Raw genomic sequence first — 23,427 nt, 5'->3', positions numbered from 1 at the left:
CACTGTCTGGGAATCTGAATGGGACTCCATCCAGTCGCATTAAGCAGCTGAAGACAGAGGAGCAGAAACCTGTGGGTATTAACTGGATCAGCTTGGTGAGGGTGTGGAGGAAAGTGCAAATCAAAAGGTGTCAGGCAGTGCTGGGTTCATCCCTGGAACACGGTCCCACAAAAATTGAGCCTGATTCCAGACTTCAGTTACAATCATAATGCTTACTATTGTACTCTAAGGAAGACAGACCAGGACATGGGTTTGGCCAGTAAGCTGAATGAGAAGGCCCTGAATGATGGCATTGAGAGGAAGGATAAGATACTGCTTTCTTCAAGGTCACACTCCTCCTCCACTTCAACAAGCCTCGAGTCTTTTTTTCCTTCCTCCTTCCTCTCCTTCCTTTCTTCCCATCCCCTTCCTCCCATTCATCCACCTCCTTTGTCCATGTCTTCATATGACTTCCGAGGCCCCCTGCTCTGCGGTCGTCTCTGAGTGCTAATGAAGTCATCCAACTCTGGTTACCCGCCCCCCCTCCCCCCCCCAGCAGGAGCGCCAAGCTGCTGTGCCTCCGCACCCCAGAGCAGGGCTGCCCGGAGACTCGTTGCGAAGCATTTATCTGCCACAGAGCAATGGCATCTGGGGCTGAGAAGAAATTAAAGCTACTGCTAAGTAGAGCAGCACAGCACGTAATAGTCTCGTTGAACGAGGGAGGGCGTTTGGCGGGGATGGTTGGGAAGCTGGGGCTGATGAGGTCGTCACCCATACTGCCTGCGATCCCCAAGCAGCCGGCTGTGCAGCTGCTGTGGAGTGTGGCACGCGCCACGCTACTGGACACCGAAGAGCACGTTCAGGTGTTGCGGCAGATCCAAGGAGGCGGGAGACAGCTTGACGAGGACACGCTCTCCCTGCCTCTCAATGTGGGGCCGCTAAAAGAAAAATCTGGAAAGGGACGATGTAGAGGGCAGGGGAATAGTTTAGCCAAATTTGCTGCAGTGAGGTCAAAACCAGGATGGGAATTGGATGTGACAACCCTTCCCATTACAACAGGGCCCTTGTCAAGTAAAATAACCCTCATGAATTGGCTAAAACCCCCACGGCAGGACAACTGACCTCTTGGTCATTTGGCAGTCGCAGAAGCTAAAAAGTAGCTCCAGTTAAATTTTAAAACGAGACAAAAGGCATTGTGAGTAACAAACATTATTATTTCTCCGAGGCAGAGGCTTCTTTTTTTTTTTTTTCCTTTTCCCTTCGATGCCCTTGGAACAATGAATTGCTGAGTTCCCTCTGCAGAGGGTAAACTGTGAAATTTCCGACTTTTCTGCTGTGGCTCTGCTCCCTCCAGGCCTCCAGCCAGTGTGGAAAGGCTGTGAGGTTCTGGGGCACCCGCACCAGACCGTGGTGTGGGAGGAAGGGCAAACCTGGGTGTGAATATCAATTTCCCCACAGAATAGCGATGTGACTTTGGTCGAATCACCTAATCACCCCAAGATCATTTTGTTGGTTTAAAAAGATAATAACAAGGATATGTATCTCAATAGGCTTATGTAAGGGTTAATTGGAAAAAAAAAATCTATGTGAATGCGTTCTGCAAAGTGCCTGCACAATTTCAGGGAGTCAGCAAACATTAATTCACTTCATCTTCCGTATTAAAAACCTTCCCATATCCCCAGAAGCTAACAGAGCATTTGGAATACAGTAGAGAGTCAATACATGAATGTGTAGCTTAGCATCCTGAACAACATAAGGGGTGTTCTTTCACGAGCCACGATCATTTCTGAAGGTGCTGTAATTATTTAGCCTGCTAGGAAAACAAGAGTGCACAAGTGAAGTTTACTTATTCACTCAAAAATACATCTTAGTTGTCTGATGTGCGTTACACACTGTGCCAGGCGTTGGGGATGCAGCAGTGACAAAGATAAGCATGGTCAGAGAACACCCATGTCAGAGAACACCCAGCTCAAAGTGACTTAAATAATAAAGAGGGGTTATTGCCTTACATAACTGGAAGCTGAAGGCAAAGCCAGCTTCAGGGCTGGTTTGATTCGTCAGCCTACGGAGGTCACTCTGTTTCTTTCCATCACCGTTCTGCCTTCTGCAGCATCTGCGATATGATAAGTCTGGTGGCTGTCAAGGTTGGAAGACGGCCGCCAAGGTTTTGTACTTTCTCTTCTATATGCAGAAGTTTCCATGTTCTGGAGGCTCCCTGTCAATCTCTCTCTGCGTCTCACTGGCTTTAATTGAGTCAGACGCATCCCTGAATGTACAATAGATGAGACTGGACCATGCTGATTAGTTGAGGCCTGAGCCACTTGCCCTGCTCTAGAGCTGGAGTACAGTCACCCAAAGACAAAGACCAGGAGCTGAGTCCAAGGAATGGAGACATCCAGTAAACCTGGATGTGAGCAGCCCCTGGAGATAATGACCAGTCATGTTAGTGTCCCCACAGAGTTTCCAGCCAGGTTTGGCAACTTTGAAAAGTTGACTTTTTAAGAGCAAAAATTAAGATTTGTATGCTGCTTTCCTGAGGAGAAACGTGGATCAAGAATGAATAATGTCACTTCACATTTAATTATAGAGTCATTTAATAAATGGAATAGCTAATATATTCAATAAATGGTGCTAGGCACTGTATGACATACATAAAAATGTACAATTAAAGCCACTATGATTATAAAGCCAAGCGAACAATAGACAAAATATTTTACTCACTTTTGAAATGACAAGGTAAGAGCGCAGTGAACGGAGCCGACATTCATTCACGTGGGCGTGTGGGTTTCAAATTTTGATGTGCCTAAGAATCACTTGGTGTACATGTTAAAAGGGCAGATTTTTAACCCAGCAATTTGATTCAGTGATCTGAGATGGAGCTCAGGAGCCTGATTTATTTATTTTTTTAACCAAGACTTCAACGATTGCAGTCCAAAGGAAGAGATGGACTGGGGTTACCGTGATAGGCAGAGCTCCATGAAGCAAGTAGCAGAAGGTATAGAATAGTCTTGTGCAGGGAACATAACAGAGTTCTCAGGATTCTGTGAGGAGAACACAGGTCTTGATTTCTTTGTTATTCATTGCAACATGCCCAACACTTAGAACAATACCTTCTCTGGGGTAGACAGTTGCATGGAAGGGAATGAGTGAGTTTACCATGGGCATCTTTCATGCTGAAATGGAGTGGAGAAAGCAGAAGCAAGAAGATGAGTTCATTGTCATGGTCTCTGAAATCATATGGACTTGATCTAAAGCCCATAAAAAGAAAGGAAGAAATTACTATCCAAAAGCCCTTTAACAAATGCTATGGTTACTCAGCAGATAACTTACACTCCATAGAAAAGTTGGCAGGATGTTTTAATTTATTTAGAGCAAGTGTAAACGTATGAGATAAAAAAGCCCAGGCTCTCCCATTAGAATGTTACCATATTTCACTCTGAGTTGATATAAGAGAGGAAAGGGAATTAGATGGGAAGACAGGAGATCAGGATCAGCTTTGCTTCTCAGCAGCTGTGTGACCTCGAGGAAACTCCTTCCAATCTTAGGAGCAATTACCTCATTGATGAAATGAAGGGGTTGAGCCAGACAATCTCCGAAGTCCTTTGTTGCTATGATGGAATATCATTGCATGCACCTTGATGAGAACTGTACTGTAAATTTAATTTACTCTTTAAACTGTTAAAATAACTGTGGCTAAAAACTAAAATGCATATTGTACTCAGTGTAGGAGTAATGGTGTGCTTTCTAATTATCTGCCCAAGCAATGTAACCATTTATGGTGAGAATTTATGATGAGAATAGCACATCCATTGGGCTGATCAGGGTGTAGTAAATTAAAACTTACAGCTGCCCTTTATATTAATTTAAAGGCAACCCTTTGCCACCAGCAAGAGGAGCCTTATCAGCATATGAATGAGTTACATTAACACAACAAAAGTTGTATTACATAATGTCAAAGTCCTGTGCTAGACATCTAACCTTGTAAACACTGAACTTGTATCTAAGGAGAAATTCATGTTTATTGTCCCTGGCACCCGTCCAGCTTCTCTCTCTGTAAATGAATTCAGAGGGACGGCGTAAAAGAAGAGGAAAACTCTCCTTCTCTTTCAGTGGAGCGCAGGTATCCAGTGCTGGCATGGGGTCTTATACTCCAGTCAAGACCAACTTAATCTTTAGTATCTAGACCAACTCATGGGTCATTTGAAAGTCATGCTTGCCTTACAGGAAGAACATTCTCTTTAAAAAAAAAAAAAATGTAACAAAGAATTTTATTACAGGCAAATTCCTAAGTGTATTTTCAATATGATTTAATATTTAGAAACTTTATTCCCAAAATTTCAGAGATGGTGTTACCTAACTAACAATAAAAGCTAACTTTTTGAGCCCCATAAGCTGACAGGGCCTCTGTGTTAATAACCTTGCTAAAATTCTTTCTAATCCTTCTGATTAACCTGCAAGATAGGGATCACTCCCATCCCACCACCATAGCTAAAGCACAAGGAATTTAAGTCACTTGCCCAAGGTCAAATACAAGCAAGGATTCCAAACATCCATTTGACCTGAAGACACAGAATCATTCTACTAAAAGCTGGTGCTTTAAAAAAAAAAAAGAAATTCACAGCACTCTTTAACATTCCTGATCAGTCCTTGAATCATTCCTAACTGGTAATGAAATAAGTAGTTCTCACTGCTTTCAAATCTACTGCATATTTTCTTTGTTTTCACCGTGATAGCTGTGATAGCTGTTGTTAGTGATGTGCATATTTGGACTGTAAATAAGGGTGTGATAGCCTGGAAAATTTCAGGACAAAGACTTCTAGCATTTTTGATGAGTTTTGAGGATCAAAACAAATTTGTATCTTGAATGTTTTTATAATACTTAATAAACATTTAAGATTTACTAATCCAAAGTAGTACTTTTCAATTATGTCTAATATTTATGCAATAAAGCCATTCTATATAAAACGCCCTATAGCAGAGTCTTCATTGGAAACAGACTGTACTTTTTGTAAGTGACTCAGATTAAAATAACAGCAGCAACAACATCAACAACAACAAAAAGAAATGTAAATTATGGGGCACCTGGGTGGCCCTGTCGGTTTAGCGTCCAGCTTCGGCTCAGGTCATGATCTGTCGGTTCGTGGTTTCGAGCCCCATGTCAGGCTCTGTGCTGACAGCTCAGAGCCTGCTTCAGATTCTGTGTCTCCCTCTCTCTTTGCCCCTCTCCCCGCTCATGCTCTGTCTCTCTCTTTCTCTCTCTCAACAATAAATAAACATTAAAAATTAAAAAAAAGAAGTGTAAATTATACCAAACCTATAATAACCTTCTCCACAATCCTCAAATCCAAAGAGCCCTGAAAAAAAATGAATGTAGGTTAATTTAAGTTAAATTTTTTCAACTAATAAAATATTCATATGTTTTACAGAAAAAAAATTTAATGGATTTGAGGATGAGCACTCGCCCCAGATCATTTTGGGGCAGTTAGGGGCATATACATATACACTGTGTCCTTCTAAAAGATACATTCAGGGGACCCTGGGTGGCTCAGTCGCTTAGGTGTCCAACTTTGGCTCAAGTTATGCTCTCAAGGTTGGCAAGTTGGAGCCCTGCATCATGCTCTCTCTCAGTGCAGAGCTTGCTTTGGATCCTTTCTCCTTCTCTCTCTGCTCCTGCCCTATCCATTCTCTCTCTCTCTGTCTCTGTCTCTCTCTCTCTCTTTCTCTCTTTCAAAAATAAGCAAACATTTAAAAAAAAAGCTACATTCAATAAGGATGACCTATGTAACCTTTAAGGTACTGCAGAAAAGATGGGGTTTGACTTCCAAAATTAGATTGTAAAAAACATCACTGCTCTACTTTCCTCTTTCTTATATTACTCACTCAGTGGAAAGCTAGTTGCCTGGTCATGAGATATGCAGACCACGCTTTGTGGAGCTCCACGTGGTGAGGAACTGAGGCCTCCTGATAGCTGCCATGTGAGAGAGCCATCTTGAAAGTGGATCCTCCCTCCAGCCCTAGTCAAGCCTTCAGATAATTGTATCCCCAGCCGACATCTTGACCACGACCTCATGAAAGATCTGAGCCAGAAACATGTCACTGAACTGTTTCCAATGTTTGGACCTCTAGAAATTAGGTGGGATAATAAACTTTTATTGTTATTTAAACAACGGAGTTTCAGATCAATAGTACATGTTTTTTCCTGTTGCAAATTACCTGATCCCAAGATTAAAAGGAAGAAATGTGGGTGAATACGTTAATCAGGTTATTAATAACTGCTAGTGGATCAACCAGGAAGAGAATGGGATTCATTTGCTCCCCCACCTCCTTACTAACATAAGCAGGACATCTTTGTATGCCATTAGCTCTTGACTTTGTGTTGATTTTTTGCTGCAGATTTCTCATTTTCTATAAATGAGGGATAAAATTAAAGATAATTGGATTATTCAGTTCAAATCAGGAAACACAATGTAATTGAAAGGTAGAAAATCTGTTTGTTTTCATTTAAGCAAAGCTTCACCATTCAGATGCAGCCAGACCACTATAAACGCCTTCCATTGTTCTGAAGAGCTACAGGAAACACATATTTCATGAAAGATACCAAAGAAGAATACACCTTCTTAACTAAACTTTAGTCACATATAATTTACTATAATCTCTAATTTTCTATGCTACTAATAAGTTCTATTTTAATATAATATTGACAGCTATTTCTAGTTTACAACAGGCAGGCAAAAGTGTGAGGGTCAAAATATATTACACTCTTTAAAGAAAATTCAAACTTCATTGTAGCATACTGTGATCGAAAAGAGGCATCTAAATGTCTTGTTTAAAAGTACCATACGAAATTTGGTCATTCCCTGAGCAAATAAAACTAATTATAATGCTACCTAAAATTCTTTTGGAACAGGGAAGAATATTTGCTTTTATATAAATCTACAAAATTTTATGTATTTTTATATAATATATATTCTTTAAATGTTCATTAGTTAGCCAGTGCTATGTAACAAACTGCCCTAAAACTTAGCAACTTACAGCAACAAACAATTATATTCTCACAATTTTTGTGGGTCAGAAATTTAGGAGCATTTAACTGGGTGATTCTGACTCTGGGTCTCTCATGAAGTTATTATTAAGATGTTAGCAAGGAGGGGCACCTGGGTGGCTTAGTCAGTTAAGCCTCTGCCTGTTGATTTAGGCCCAGGAGATCATGCCTTTGGTGAGATCTAGCTCTGCATTGGGCTCTGCACTGTCAGCGAAGGGTCTGCTTGGGATTTTCTCTGTCCCTCTTTCTCTAATCCACCCCTCATCCTCTCTCTTTCACACACACACACACACACACACACACACACACACACTAAATATTTTTTAAAAAGATGTCAGCTGGGGCTGTAATCATCTGAAGACTTGACTAGCACTTAATGATTTGTTTTCTTCTTCTTCTTCTTCTTCTTTTTTAAGTAAGCCCCTGGCCCAACATGGGGCTTGAACTTACAACCTGAGACCAAGAGTCACATGCTCTACCAACTGAGCCTGACAGGTGCCCCTGAGGATTTCTTTTCAAGAGGGTTCACTTACATGGCTATTGGAAGGAGGGCTCAGTTCCTTGATCATAGACATCCCCATGGGACTGCTAGAGTGCCCTCACAACTTAGTAGCTGGCTTTCTTCAGAGTGAGTGATCCAAGCCACATAGAGATCAGGGGGCTACAACGTCTCGTATGACCTCTTCTTAGAAGCCATATATTTGCTGATGAGCAAGGTAAAGCTATGTGTGTTGAATAGACCAGAGGCTTTCTCACAGGTCATTTTCTGTTGAAAATAGTATGCCCAGGACTGGGGGACACCTGCTTGAGCGTGGGATAGGATACAAAGCTCTCCCCTGTTTTCTTCAAAGTTTCTTCCTCATCAACCAATCTGAATGCCTATTCTGCTACATTTGAAGACCCATTTCTTTTGACTAAGAAGAAGTACCTTTAAAATGGATGAACTCCTTGTGTTGATATATTTATTCAGGTCTTATTCTGTCCAGCAGCTAGCTGAAAGGAAAGGTACAGAGCAAGCTTGTTTAATGAGGAAGTGGACACAATTGATGAGAAAACATGGGTTTCGGAGGGTGGTTTAGGAAAAGCATCAGGATACTTTGGCTTCCTCGGAGAAATATCCAGTAGCTGAGAAGGGAATTAAGAAGGAAGGTGGAACAGAGAGTGCTAACTAAAGTGGTTTTCCACCTCTGACACTGCTTCAGTACTAAAAAGTGTGGGAACTCTTTGAAACCTTGGATGCCAGTCTGCCCCTCTGACCCTGAGGCCCAGGATGATCACTTTGTCCTTTGCTGCATCTGTTACACTGAAAGACTTGTTAAAGCTGGAACGCAGATTTCTGACTCTAATGCTGACAGGCTCCCCGTTTAAAGGCTACCTTTTCTTTTTTTTTTTTTTTTTAATGTTTTATTTATTTCTGAGAGAGAGAGAGACAGTGTGAGCAAAGGAGGTTCAGAATCCGAAACAGACTCCAGGCTCTGAACTGGCTGTCAGCACAGAGCCCGATGCGGGGCTCAAACCTACAAACTGTGAGATCATGACCTGAGCTGAAGTCGGATGCTTAACCGACTGAACCACCCAGGTGCCCCTAAAGGCTGCCTTTTCTAGTTAGCTAAATCCACTCAGTAGCTCTGCTACTGACTTATGCTTGACAGCGCTTGTGTTAGACATCGCCACATCTCCACCTCTTCCTCTTGGTTTTTCTTGCTTCTGGTCACGTCAACATGGTATTTTCACTATACCATGGTAGTCAGTCCTGTTCGCTGACTCAGCAGCCAATGAGTATGTTCATTCCAGTCACGATGGGAGACAAAGCTGAGGAAAGAGATGGATGGTAAAGGGAGACAACAGTTTTCTAAAAAGGCACATTTCTATAGGTTACCTACATTCCCCAAAAGCAGTGCCCTTTCAAATGACCTTCTCCAAAATTGTGAAGTAGGAATCTATATTGGACTGTCCCAGAAAATTCATATTTGCTCTTGAGAAATATTACTAAATGCCTCACCCTCTTATGTCTGCCTGAAGTTTTGGACACAGGGTCTGATGAGACCAGTACCTGTCACGTGGTATCGGTGGGCAAAGGAGGGAGGAAACCAGCAGAAATGCACAGTAGCCAGATTCTAGAATATGTAGCAATAAGATTGCCTGTTATCAATAATCATCCTGTGCTATTACTAAGTCTTAAGTAGAACTGGGTTGGTGCTAAAGGAATTTGAGGGAGGAGTACACTTCCATGCTTAGAATAAATAAACAGGCTGGGAGCTTCCTGGACTGCTGTACCTCTGAAGCCCATGTAGCCATACCAGCATTTGCAGAGAAGCATGGTGGTCTCAGAGGCACAGATCAACATGACAATCACTATGGGATAATTGTCCTACCTGCTCTTCCCAAATATTAAAAAGGAGAACATCTTGAAAGGAGAAAGCTAAATACTTTACAGGGGAAAGGTATATAGTGAGCAGCTGTCTGAGCTATGCACGCATGCTCTGAGCCACTGCCCCAAAATGTCCTTGTGATGTAGATTTCCAATCAGTCTGGGTGAACTAGACATGGCTAGTGACCGACCAATGAGAGAAGGAAACTGTGGCTGAGATCCATAAATCTAAAGAGTTGTCAGGAAAATCCCAATCAATTTTTAAGCCTGGAGGTTGCATCTTCTCTGCTGGTTAAAAAGTTAATTCATACGTGCCCCTTTCATTTCATTATTCATGCAACACAAATTAAATGGCTTCGCTGTTTCAATAGAGATTAATTACATTAGGCATAAAGCACATTTCCAGTTCAGGCCATGGTTTCTACTTCATTTAATTCATTATCTCATGTGCAATCCAGTGGCATCCTGAAGATAACAGCTAATTTCCATCACATATGTCTTTTTCAGCATTTTCTTCTCTATCTTTCAGGTTTCTCCAGGAAAATTGCTAGCCAGAATAAAAGGGAAAAATATATCCTTGGACCAAAGGAATTATCTTCTAAAGTTTTTTCCCTTCTTTTATCTGATTGTTTGTGCTTTTTTTTTTTTTTTTTTTTTTTTTTTTTTTTTTTTTTTTTTTTTTTTTTTTTTTTTTTTTTTGTTCTGGTGTCATCTGATTGAGGTGACATAGGAAGGCATCACCTGGCTACTTCTGCTCTGGGAGGTGGGATGCAGCTGGAGGGGGTACTGAGTGTTGGGGGCCGGACCGGGTAGGGCTACCGAAGCTGCTATGGATAGAGGCCACTGCTTGTGACTACGGATGACAGGAGGAAGTTTAGGCCCTAGGTAGATCTGTTTACCTTGGCATATTCCTCGCTGGGTACTTATCACTCCACAAAAAATGTTGGATGTGCTGTATGCATATGTATGCATGCTTTCTGCAGAGTTCTTTCAAAAGAAAGCTTTTGGAAGATTACCAAAAATACTAAAATTTCCTTGCAGCAATGAGCACAGGTTTATAGTACAGAGGAAGAGCCTGAAGTCTAGAATTAAATACATGCACCAAAATTTCTTATGAAAATGGAATTAAAATTCCAGACACATGGAATGTTCTTACTGAAAAACAACTTAGAAACTCTCTCCAGGTTTAAGTCATACTGAAGAAAGAAGGAAAGGAAGAAAGAAAGGAAGAAAGAAGGAAAGAAAGAAAGAAAGAACAAAAAAAAGAAGGAAGGAAGGAAAGAAGGGAAAGAAAGAGACAAAAAAGGAAGGAAGGAAGAGGGGAAGGGAGGAGCCTGTTCTGTGACTTAAGCCTTAAAAGATTTGTCAAGAATGATATGCAGGGCATGGCATTCGGCATTCTGCAACTGCAGAAGACGGTCAGTATAGGTAAGCCAAGATCATGAAAATTTTATTTGTACTCAAGTTTGTCAAGGGAGAAAAAAAAGAAGAAAAGAAAGAAAAAGATTATTTACCTTTTTGTTTCAAAAGCAACAAAAAAATTCCGAGCCTTGTTGACTAATCCAAAAAGGCTTCATGTACATTCATGTCTCCAGCTCAGTACCGGTTTATTCAAGTAAGTATATTTGGAAATGAGAGTGCAACGTTGATACCACTTGGGAAATTATGATGAATTTTCTAGAAAACGCTTGTTTTCTGGGGGTGGGGTGGGGAAGCTAACATTTCCTCCCTGATCAAGTGCCTTTTCACATGTCCCCAACTTTCATGTTACACATTAGCAAGGAGGCTTGTAAGAACAACATCCCGTGCTTTGTTTGCACATCCAAATTAGATGACTTAGACGCCTGATCTTGGGGCTTCAGTTCCTTTTTGTAACTTCTGCCAAAACATCACAGGAGAAAGGGAAAGATAATAAGAAACCAGCTAAAGACAATCAAACAACCATTAATCCCCTACTCTTTCCACACACGATAAACATTAGCTGTAGCTCAATTAAACGCTACAGTTCACAGATGTTCACAATAATGACTGGCCCACAACAGCGTTCTTCTTATTAAGGTGTTTTGGAACCGTGCATACGCCAACTCGTCCCCACCAGGGAACTGGGGAATGGAGGAAAACACAGGTAACCAGATATGCCTGGCATATGAAGCAGAAGACAGCTGCCTGCTCTTTCCAGAAAAGGTGCATCAGCAGGATTTATATGTTTTTTTTGCCGACACATCACCCCTAACCCCCTTTGAGTCATTAACAGTGGAAATACAGAACTTGACAGAGACAGAGGCAGAGGCCAAAAATGTGTCCCTGGAGCCTGGAACCATCTGGAAGAAACACCAGTTTACCCTGCGCCTGGGTGCCGCTTGCTCGCAGAGAAGCCAGCTTGGGGCTCACACAGAATGTGCTTTTTTGCCTGGTTCCTTCAGATGCCCCAGACACTTCAAACTATGTTTCCTTTGGGGAAATTAGTTGCATAACAGGGATATGGAAGGTACTGAGAGGAATTTTAAATAGTTCATTAGATATAAAGTGTCAGTAGCAAGTGGTATCCATTTCCTTGAAAAGCAAAGAAACTCACAGGCTCAGGGGGAGGGTGTTTAAATCTCAGACTTTCCCACCAATCAGACCTGAGCCTGTGGGTGCCGCGGTGCCCCATCCCAGCAATTCATCCAGGACACACCACTGTGCAACATATACTCTGCATTCTGGACTTGGCCATAGTTACTATCTTAGAATAGAGTTGTTGTTGTTGTTGTTTTTTTTCACTTGCTGACTTTCATGCTAATAAATGTCTCTGAAGATTTTGGCAAACATTACACAAGACTCTTTACCTTTAAACAAGGAACAAAGCCCTTGTGAGCCCAGGTTCTTTGGCTCTAAAAATCCCAGAACTTCCGGGTTGGGCCAGATCTTTGTTAAGAAGAGTGTATTTCTTGGAATGAAATGTTACGTCTGCAAAGGTACACTTCTGAAGGAAGAACTTTGCATCACTTATGCTCAGTCCACCTGAGATCCAATGGGACAGGGTTTCCTGTGACTGACAGGCAAGACTCTTCACGAACGGCTCCAGCTTCCACACATTTTACCAGAGGCTGTTGTTGAGTGCAGGGGGATGCAAGACCTTCCAGATTCTGGAAGGTCAGGTTTGAAAATCCGCTACTGGAACTATTATCTAGAGATCAGAAAATACTAGCGCAGAATTTGTTTTAATTAGGGATTAACTTTGTCTGCAATAAAGGAAATCAATTTAATTACAAATTTTAAAAAGTTTTATAATACAAGAAATTTTAATGGTAGGGGCATCTGGGGGGTTCAGTCGGTTGAGCGTCCGACTTCGGCTCAGGTCATCATCTCGCGGTCTGTGAGTTCAAGCCCCGCATAGGGCTCTGTGCTCACAGCTCAGAGCCTGGAGCCTGCTTTGGATTCTGTGTCTCCCTCTCTCTCTGTACCTCCCATGCTCACACTCTGTCTCTCAAAAATAAATAGGTGTTTTAAAAAAAGAAATTTTAATGGTAGAAAACATCTGAATGTAGTCCATTCCACAGTTTTACCAAACACTTATCTAGGTAATATTATTTTAATAATTATCCTGGGGTGCCTGGGTGGCTCAGTCAGTTGAGCATCCAACTTCGGCTCAGGTCACGATCCCATGGTTTGTGGGTTCGAGCCCCGCATCGGGCTCTGTGCTGACCGCCAGCTCAGAGCCTGGAGCCCGTTTTGGATTCTGTGTCTCCCTCTCTCTCTGACCCTCCCCTGCTCATGCTGTCTCTCTCTCTCTCAGAAATAAATAAAACATAAAAAAAATTATCCTAACTGCCTTGCAAACAACTGGGGAAAAGGTTATAAGCACTTTTTTCACGTGTTTTATTTTTTTTAGGTTTTATTTATTTATTTTGAGAGAGACAGAAACAGCATGAATGAAGAGGGGCAGAGAGAGAGAGAGACAGAGAATCCCAAGCAAACTCCATGCTGTCATATAGAGCCTATCACAGGGCTCAAACTCACAAAAAGTGAGATCATGACCTGAGCTGAAATCAAGAGTCAGAAGCTTAACCGACTGAGCCACCCAGGTGCCCCTATAAGCACTCTTTTAACTCTGTGTGAAGCATTTCCCACCATGATTGATATTAGGCAAAGCTTGTGTTTTAGCACACTCCCCTCAAGCTCTGCACCCCAGTTACCTGCACCCCCATCCCCAGCTTGACACACACTATCACACACGTGTAAGGCAGAGTCAGTCCTCCCTGCTGTGTTTGCTTCTTACATTTGCCTTTCTCTGCCTTCTACTCTTTTCTCTCTCCTTACATCAGAAAACATCTCTCTCCCTTGGGCCTTGTGCTAGAGTTTCGGTGGATTCCAGGATCATGTTGACAGTTACTCTGTGTGTTATACATACTCTATATTTCATTGTTAGCTAACTGTGGATGAAGAGTACAGTGTGCCGCCTGGAACAGCAGAGGAACACCACGAAAGGATAAGGTGCTGGCCCAGTAGCATGTGCAGACTGAGAAGGACTGCTTCCAGATCACACCTATCTGACCTTGGGTCTCAGGGACTCGCGTAGGCAATCCGAGAGGTCCAAAGCATTTATGAATGAAATGAGCATTTAAACTGAAAGATAGATGACTAGATTTTTTTAACATTTATTTATTTATTTTGAGAGGTGGCAGGGGGAGGGACAGAGAGAGAGAGAGAGAGAGAAAGATTGAATTCCAAAGCAGGCTCCACACTGTCAGTGCAGAGCCTGATGCAGGACTTGAGTTCACCAAACATGAGATCATGGCCTGAGTTGAAATCAAGAGTCTGATTGATGCTTAATAGATTGAGGCAGGTATCCCAGATGACTGGATTTTAATGTAAGAGTGAAAAAAAAAGTACATTGTAATTATTTCAGTTTACATATCCAAGGGGGGCTTTCTTTTAAGAAACTACCACTTGTCAGGTTTGGGGTATAGTATCAAAGACGAATATTGACAATTAACTGAAAAAATGTAAAGCAAAGCAAAGAAAAAAATAACTTTGACAAGTCTGAAGAATTCTGCTTTCCTCAGCTTCAAAATTTATTTCATTTTTAAAGCTTTTTTTTTTAATTTATTTATTTTGAGAGAGGGGGAGAACATGCACAGGAAGGGGAGAGAGAGAAAGAGAAGGAGAGAGAATCCCAAACACATTCCACAGTCAGTGCAGAGCTCGACATGGGACTTAAACTCATGAATAGTGAGATCATGACCTGAGCCAAAGTCAAGAATCATCCACTTAACTGACTGAGCCACCCAGGTGCCCAAAATTTATTTTTAAAAAACCTACTGCTTTTACTATTAGAAATTGACAATAAGGGGCACCTGATTGGCTCAGTTGGTTAAGTGTCCAACTTCAGCTCAGGTCATGATCTCACATTTGGTGGTTCAAGCCTCAAGTTGGGCTCTGTGCTGACAATTCAGCCTGCTTCGGATTCTGTGTTTCCCTCTCTCTCGCTGTCCTTCCCTCACCTGTGTTCTGTCTCTGCCTCTCAAATATAAATAAAAATGTTAAAAAAAATTTTTTTAAGTAAGAAAGTGACAATAAGAATGCTGGCCATGACATGATGGTTCTCCTTCTGAGCTTCTGGAAGCTCAGAAACTTTAATGCTCACATACAGTAAGTCTATTATATGAACTACATACACATGTCTAGTTTTCTCCTCCCCATCTGTAGTTTTCATTTTATGATCATTGCAGTTTGTACACTTCCATTGTAAGTCATGATGGATTCTTCTCAAAAACAAACTTTTCAGACAAATTAGATGACTTAATCCTTCTTAGGGCTCCGACTCCCATGAAGAAGGCAAAAGTGTCTTGACACTAAGACTCCACTTCATCACAGCCTGCCTGGCTCACAGAGCACATCTTCAGCCGAGTGTCCCAGCCAGAAGAGACAGATGAGGACAGTGGAAAGGAGGGTGTCGTATGAACCTAACTGTTGTCACCGTTTTCCCATATGAACCAGATTCCCTTTTAAAAACTGGAAAGATATTGGGGCGCCCGAGTGGCTTAGTCAGTTAAGCGTCGGACTTTCACTTAGGTCATGATCTCGCGGTTCGTGGGTTTGAGCCCCGCGTCGGGCTCTGTGCTGACTGCCAGCTCAGAGCCTGGAGCCTGTTTCAGAATCTGTGACTCCCTCTCTCTCTGACCCTCCCCTGCTCACGCTGTCTCTCTCTCTCTCTCCCAGAAATAAATAAAACATAAAAAAAAGATAAAAATTGGAAAGATATCAATTCTCAAGGTCCCTGAAACTCTAAGAAATGTCTTGAAAAAAATGCACTGGTGCTTCTCATCTGGTGTGAGGACCACTTATCCACAGCGAAGCCAGGTCTGGATGGAGTTCATCCAATTCAGTTAGATTGAAATATCCTTGAACTCAGTTTGGTACTCTACCTTTTGACCTAGCACAAGCCAAGAAGTTGGGAAGGAGCGGCTGGGGGCTCCTGGTCCCACAGCGGAGGCTCATCTCTGGCTAAGTTAAAAGCATTGGCAGTTCTAGCTGCTGTTTTCAATACAGCTCTCTCTTTGTTTTGGAAAATAAAACAATAGTGATAAATATTTACATTCAAAACAAAAACATTTTGACAACAATTGCAGCTGCTAAATGATTTATGAAGCTGTGTGAAATCAAATAGAGAAAGGAGAGAGATAAACATGTAGCTGCTAAGAAAGAAGGGCTTCTGACTTTGATTTAGTAGACGATGGAGGTTTCCTAGAGCAGAATTATACAGTAACACTTCTTAAGGGAGTTTGGTTTCTAAATATGATACACTTAATTGCCATTTGGTCATTAGCATTTTTGCTATCATTAACCTTCAGCTGACAAATTACCTACTTATGAGAGCTATATTTCAATTTAAACTGTTAGAGGGGATGGTATACTCCGTGTATTTGGGTCAAAAGCCAGATCTGTGAATGACAACACAATTTTGGAACTACAGGAAGGAAATATCTCAATGTGGCTTAAGTCTGCCAAAAACATAGGCAATTCTCAAATAATGGAGTGTGCTAATCAACAATATAGCGCTTCTTTTTATAAATTTTTAAGATTTTTTGGTCAAAGTGTGCAGATAAATGGGTAGCTTCTGGTAGACATTGAGCCCTTACCCTGCAGCGCTAAACCAGGGGCCTTATAACCTGGGAATTACAAATTTACTCCTCCCTGAGGATTGTGCTGCTTGGTGGGGAACAGCCAGTCAGAATGGCAGTGGCGTGCCTACTACTGAGTCAGAAGACTTGAGTTTGAATCTCTTCCCTGACTCTTATTAACTGAGCGGCCTGGGGCAAATTAATTAATTTCTGAGTCTGTTTCCTCACATATAAAATAGAAAAAAAGGAATATCTGCCCCATGGTAATGCTTTAAGTATTTAATTAGATGATTCAAGTAAAGAACCTGGCAGCCTAAGAGAAGCTGACTAAATAGTAACTAATTGCTGTGAGGGTGTGGAGAGAGCTTTGAAATGATTGACCTCCACTTCTATTTATCTAGAGTCTACAGGGCACAGCGACTTATATAGAGCAAGGTGGGAACTCTTTAGTTAGTGAGCTAGATGTTTGTCCACACACCCCTTCCTCCCAAAGGGTGAATGTCCATCTCTGGGGCCACACATGTACGCATGGATCTACAAGTCCAAGTGGAAGGAATCCGGCAGTGGAATAAAGATAAGAAAAGAAATGGAAAGGAAGGGTAAAGATGGCAGAAGTAAAAAGCTGCATGCCCAGTGTAGCGCCGCAGGCACCCACCGTATTCAAGGAGAGGACTGGGGCCGGACCCCAGCAGTGTCCTACTAGCTAGAGAAGGAGGAGCAGTGACGGTCAAGGACAAACCTGGCAGAGGCCCCAGGTGAGCCGCAGAGCCTGGCGTGCCCTGCATCCCCGGAGGTACAGAACTGCCGGCCTGGTCAGGAGCTGAGCCAGAGCAATAGGAGAGTCTGCTGCGTGGTATGTGGGTGGAGAATGGGGACAAGACAGCCGGCTTGCCCGCAGCAGGAAATGTATGTAAATGTAAGTAGAGCTCCAATACGGCAGTCACAGGAAATGGTGAAGGCCAGATAAACATATACATATATATCTATATGTATATATGTATGTATATATGTATATGTATATATGTATGTATATAATGTATGTGTATATATATATGTATGTATGTGTATATATATATGTATTACAGAGAATGACCTGAGAAGGGGCCCTGAAACCCCCACCCCAGCCTGCTTGGCCTCTTCGAGAGTTAAGAGCATGCTGCCCCTCCTCAGTTGTAGTCCTCAGAGCCAAGGAGCAGACAGCAACCTGCTGTCATGGAGAAAGTACATGCACAGAATTACTGAGTGCCTTTCTTACTCCACAGGTTGGTGGCCCCGAAAATGCTTTTGATGAACAGTTGATGAGTAACAATGCAAGACGATCTATGATGAAGGTTATGTGGACTTGTTATTTGGATCAAAGTACAGGAGAAATCCCTTTGGGCTGCTGAGGTCTAAGATGAAGTTAATTTCAAACTGAGTCCTGAAGATGGGTGGGATTTAGGCTTAAAAAAATTAAAAATGAAAATTAACATGAGCGCAAACGTGAGGGCTAAAACATACTTGCTATATTCAGAAGTCGGCAACAGTGCTATTAGTATCAGGCAAATAGGCTGGAAAGGTAGATGTCCAGACAGGGGCAGCCTTGGAAGGCAAGCTGGGGACTTGATCCAAAGCCAGGGAAATATGCAAATGTCGGCTTTAACTGGCCATCAAACTCTATTATATACAAGGAAGTTTCCTAAATGTGTAATTTTTTTTAATGTTTATCCCTTACCTTTGCTGACAGAAATATTTTGAAAATCAGCAAATACTGGTTGAAAAAATATATACAAAGATAATAGTTATTAAAATCTATTTCTCTAAAGATTGCTATTGCTGGTTCCTCCCCAAATGCCTGGCAGTGGGCAAAGAAAGATAGTGTTAACATTTAGTATCTGCTGTGGTAACCTTGGCATAATAGAGCAAACACAGACTTTAATGGCAGTTTAATTAGATTTACCATGGGGAAGATGTCACATAGGAGACAGTGGTGCTTCTATATTTGGAAACCTGTATGATGACCTGAAGAGCTAAAAAATGTGCAAAATATTAAAACATTGGGAAGACCACAGCCATTATTTCTGTCCGTTTTTCCATGTAGTTCAAATACAATTGGTGTTCTACTGTCATGCAGGTGTCCAGGTGCCTTTAACATTTATGGGAGTCGACCGCATATGGAGAGGAATGTAACATGCTATGTTTCACATTTTGTGAAGCAGGAAGCATACATCCAAGAAAGATTTTGTAATTGGTTTTACGTTTTGTTGAATGAGAAGAAAAGGCAGTTTTGTCTCATGTGAAAAAAACATAGAGGGTCCCCCGGAAACCCAAGATGTAGCAGATGGTCTCCATAATGAAGAAAACTGATGACATATGAGAGTTACCATTTTCTCCAACACCACAGAGACTGAAAAATCAAGAGATCTAAGCATGTTTTTCTTTTTTAACCTGTTACCAGAGAAAGAGGCCAAAACTTGCTTCAACGGAGACAAAGGAGAGCACGTGGTAGGAATATTTTCTGATTCATTTCTATACTTCTCACATAAAACTATGGCTAGACACTCAGCCACCATGTTTACACCTGCAGTGAGAGTCAGGGTAGACTTGCAGCACCTTGCAGCATCCAGGTGCTTTTTACAGGACAGAGTCATGCCAGGACCCAAGCCCAGTAGGCGACAAGGCTCTGATCAGAAGATCCTGGCAAGCTGTTGACTTCCCTTGAGCGCTTTGGAAGAAGACCCGTGGATTCTGAAATGCTGGCTTGAGTATTCCACTGGGAATGTTCCAAAAAAGTTAAGCAGAACTGAGAACTACCCACACATAAGGTAGAGATTTTGAAAAAAATCTTTAAAGAGCATGGAAAGTGCAGAGAGTTCTCAAGACATCAATAACTGAGAAAATCAAATTTAGTAGCAGTTCAATAAGTTCATCCATCTTATTGGCAGGTCCTAAACTATAGGTGACCCTTGAACAACACAGGGGTTAGGGGCATCAAACCAAGTGCACTTGAAAATCTGCATATACTTTCTGAATCTCCCAAAACTTAACCATTAGCCTACTGTTTACCAGAACCCTTACCAATAACATAAGCAGTTGATTGACACATATTTTGTATACTCTTGTATTATATACTGTATTCTTAGAGTAAAGTAAGCTAGCGGGGTGCCTGGGTGGCTTAGCTGGTTAAGCATCCGACTTCAGCTCAGGTCATGACCTCACGAGTTCAAGCCCCCAGTCAGGCTCTGTGCTGACAGCTCAGAGGCTTGAGCCTCTTCCGATTCTGTGTCTCCCTCTCTTTCTGCCCCTCCCCAACTTGCACTCTGCCTCTCCTTCTCTCAAAAATAAATAAATATTTAAAAACATCTAAAGTAAGCTAGAGGACAAAATGTTATTAAGAAAATCATAAAAGGGCACCGGGGTGGCTCAGTCAGTTGAACATCCCACTCTTGATTTGAGCTCTACTTCAGGCTCCATACCAGGCATGGAGCCTACTTAAGATTCTTTCTCTCTCCTCCCCTGTCCCTCTCTCCCACTTGTACTCTCTCTATATAATAAAAATAAAAAAAATAAAAAACAAGAAAATCATAAGAAAGAGAAAATACAGTACTGAATTGTAAAAACTCTGCATATAAGTGGACCCACACAGTTGAAAGCCATGTTGTTCAAGGCTCCACTGTAGATTCTAAGGCTGTGCTTCCAGAAGAGTGTTCTGTGGGTCACCTGCGAGAGAATGGGGGTTGGAGGAGATGGTTAAGACATACTCCTGGGCCCCTGCCCAAGTCTACCGAATCAAAATCACTTGAGAATGGGGAGAGGTTTTGGTAATCTGCATTTCACCACTCCCCTGCCCCCACCCCCAGGTGATTCTCATATATGCAAAACTAGGGAAGCATTCCAAGAAAAGTCTGAAAATTGAATAAAAAGAAATAGGAAAGAATTGCAAAGTCTCCCCTTCTCAGGCTTTCGGTGAGGAGATGAGGAATGTACACTTTGACAATTGTTCTTACTAAGATCATTCTCTAAATTGATAAGAAATAAGCAGGCCTTGGACTGATGAGTCATCAACATTTTTAAGAACTTGCTATGTAGCAGTCAGTGCTCTAAATCCTTCTTGTGTATTATCTCATTTAATCCTTAGGCAACCTTACCTGGAAGGAGATGCTTTTATTACCCTTAATTGACAGACAGAATGTTAGATGAGATTTACGGATAAAATTAGATTAGAAGTCAGATCCTTTCCAATGCAAGTATGATCAAGGAGAAGACAAACCAGAGAGGAAGTGAAAGAGCACTGGGCCTTGTTCAAAGCAACATGTCTCCTAATTTCCCTGTAAGTAGAGAGATGAACAATACAAACTAAAAAAAAAAAAAAAAAGGAAATCAAAGTGCCTTTTAAGTCCTAGAAGCAAAGATAACAACTCTTTCTGGATCTAATAAAGATCTAACATTCTGTGTCTGTTTTTCATTCATTTTTATGTATTTAGGAATGTGAGTTACTGTAAGGTGGTCAAACTGCCTTTAGTTACTTGTTTCTATGTATAGAATAAAACATCGGAGCCTTCCCATAAAACACATGTGACACTACTCTTCATGGATTTATTAAAAAGACCCCCAGAGAAGAGAGTTATAAAATCTGATCAAGTCAGCACTTCCAGCTGTGTAATTGACATCCATTATTTTCTATTGACTGCTGTGCAGAACTTCAATTTCTGTAGCATAAACAGAATTCCCATTTCTTTTGCAAGGAGACTGCCATAGGGTAGAGCTAAAAATAAGTTTCATCAGCAAAATCATTTTATAAATTCCCAGGAACTTTGGGGAAAGCTCCCAAGAAGACGGTTTCCTATGGACATACTTCTTCTCTGTAAATCATTTTTATATTTCAAGTCATTACATTTGTTCTACACGATTTTTTTTTCTACGTATAACATATAACACAGAGTACAAACCTCTTGAAGAATCAGGGAGCAGCTAAGAAAGAATAGACATGTTGAAAAACATCTAAGGTTCCACACTTCCTTCTTTTGTTCTTATCAGATTCCTAAAGGTAAGATACTGCACCTTTCCAGAAACAGAGTAATATAAATATTCCATGCTTTGAAATTATTATCACTTCTGTGACATCAAAACATAGCTTCATGTTTCGTCTTGGGGCTGAAGGGGAGCAGAATATGCCAGTCCCCAAATATGTCTCTTTGGCATAAGGATTACTTTGAGAAATGGCAGACAGGAAGCTCTGAAGACAAGAGTAGAAAATACCCTTTTGTGAGAGAAATTTGTATTTGTGAAAGAAATCCGTGCCTAAGGGTGTCTCCCTCTCTGTTATTGGGAAGAAAAGGCTGACTAAATCTCCAGAGAATTTCATCAGTGGAGAAAGCACCAATATAAATCTATATAAGTACTTTTACCATTGTTTACCTGCTTTTCTGGTTATCTCCCTTAACCTGTTCCTCACCCCATCTTTTGCTTTTTCTTTCTTTCTTTCTTTCTTTCTTTCTTTCTTTCTTTCTTTCTTTCTTTCTTTCTCTCTCTCTCTCTTTCTTTCTTTCTTTCTTTCTTTCTTAAAATTTTTAGTAATTTATTTATTTTTGAGAGACAGACTGACGGAGACTCTGTCAGCAGATCCACCCCGTCAGCAGAGCCTGAGGTGGGGCTCTAACTTATAAACCATGAGATCACAACCTGAGCTGAAATCAAGAGTCAGACACTTAACCTACTGAGCCACCCAAGTGCCCCCACCTTGCTTTTCTTTCTTTTACCGTTAGCTGAAGATGGTGTTTAAGGTGGTGGCTTATGGGGTATAAGTGTTAATAGACTTCTGTTTGTTCTTCTCTTATTAATCTGTCTTTTATTACCTGTAATAAAACTAATCTGTCTTTTATTACCTGTGTCTCAGTCAAGAACTCAGAAAGGCAGAAGGAAAATTCATTTTTAAAAAAATTTATTTATTTTGAGAAAGAGAGCACAATCGGGAGAGGGGGAGAGAGGGGAGGAGAGAAAGAGAAGATTCCATGCAGGCTCCGCACTGGCTGTGTGGAGCCTGACAAAGGGGTCTAACTCAGGAACCCTGAGATCATAACCTGAGACGAAACCAAGAGTTGGATGCTTAACCCACTGAGCCACTCAGGCGCCCCAAGAAAGTTATGTTTTCTACCCTATAGGAGAAAATCGGTTAAGTATTCTCCTGATAAGATTTATAGTATTGGAGAAACACCTTGTAAGACCTATCTGTTCCACTGTTAATTCATTTCAAAAGACAATCATGGTGGTACAAACAAAAGGCTTCAAGCTTCGTACAGGTCATAAAAGGTTTCATGAATTCCTCTGAATTACCAGGATTAGTTAACCCCAGCTATGACCTATGACCTCTTCAGTCCTAACATTTAAATTTCTTATGTTTGACATTAAAAGATGTATTAGGCAGAATGGGAGATATTTGGGCCTTTCATTCAAATCCTTTGTCTTCTTAATTTTCTTCTGAAAGCCATTTGCCTACTGTAACTTTAGTTTTCTTGGTGGTGTGTTAGTGAAATTACTTCTGTAAACTTTTGGGGGCTGGGGAAGGTGTGAAGTCAGCACACAGCAAAATTCATGCAATATTTTTCAAGGCTTCTGACAGTAAGCACTGATCGTGCTCGTGATGACTATTTCTCCTTGAGCAGAAACTATTCCTTGGCTTAAGTGACTGGTTTCCTTAGCTAAGTAACTTCAATGGAGTTGGCCTTCAGGCGCGCGGCTACGTTAGTTGCTGCCTAGTAGATGTGATGAGTAACAGTGATCACTACTGTGTTTTTGTTTCTTTCTTTCTTTTAAAGACATTGGAGGTGGTTGGAGAGAGCATTTGGGATTCCAGTCCTAGGGTTCACAAAGTCTCACCCCTGATTTCAGATTTAAAATCTGAATTGCCGACATTTGTGTCTGTTTTTGACTAGTTCTCACCTTTCATGCCT

This window comes from Hyaena hyaena, unplaced genomic scaffold (assembly GCF_003009895.1).
Source record: "Hyaena hyaena isolate Hyena2069 unplaced genomic scaffold, ASM300989v1 scaffold_446, whole genome shotgun sequence".
In the NCBI taxonomy this organism is placed as follows: Eukaryota; Metazoa; Chordata; class Mammalia; order Carnivora; family Hyaenidae; genus Hyaena; species Hyaena hyaena.
Note: the sequence above shows the minus strand (reverse complement) of the source record.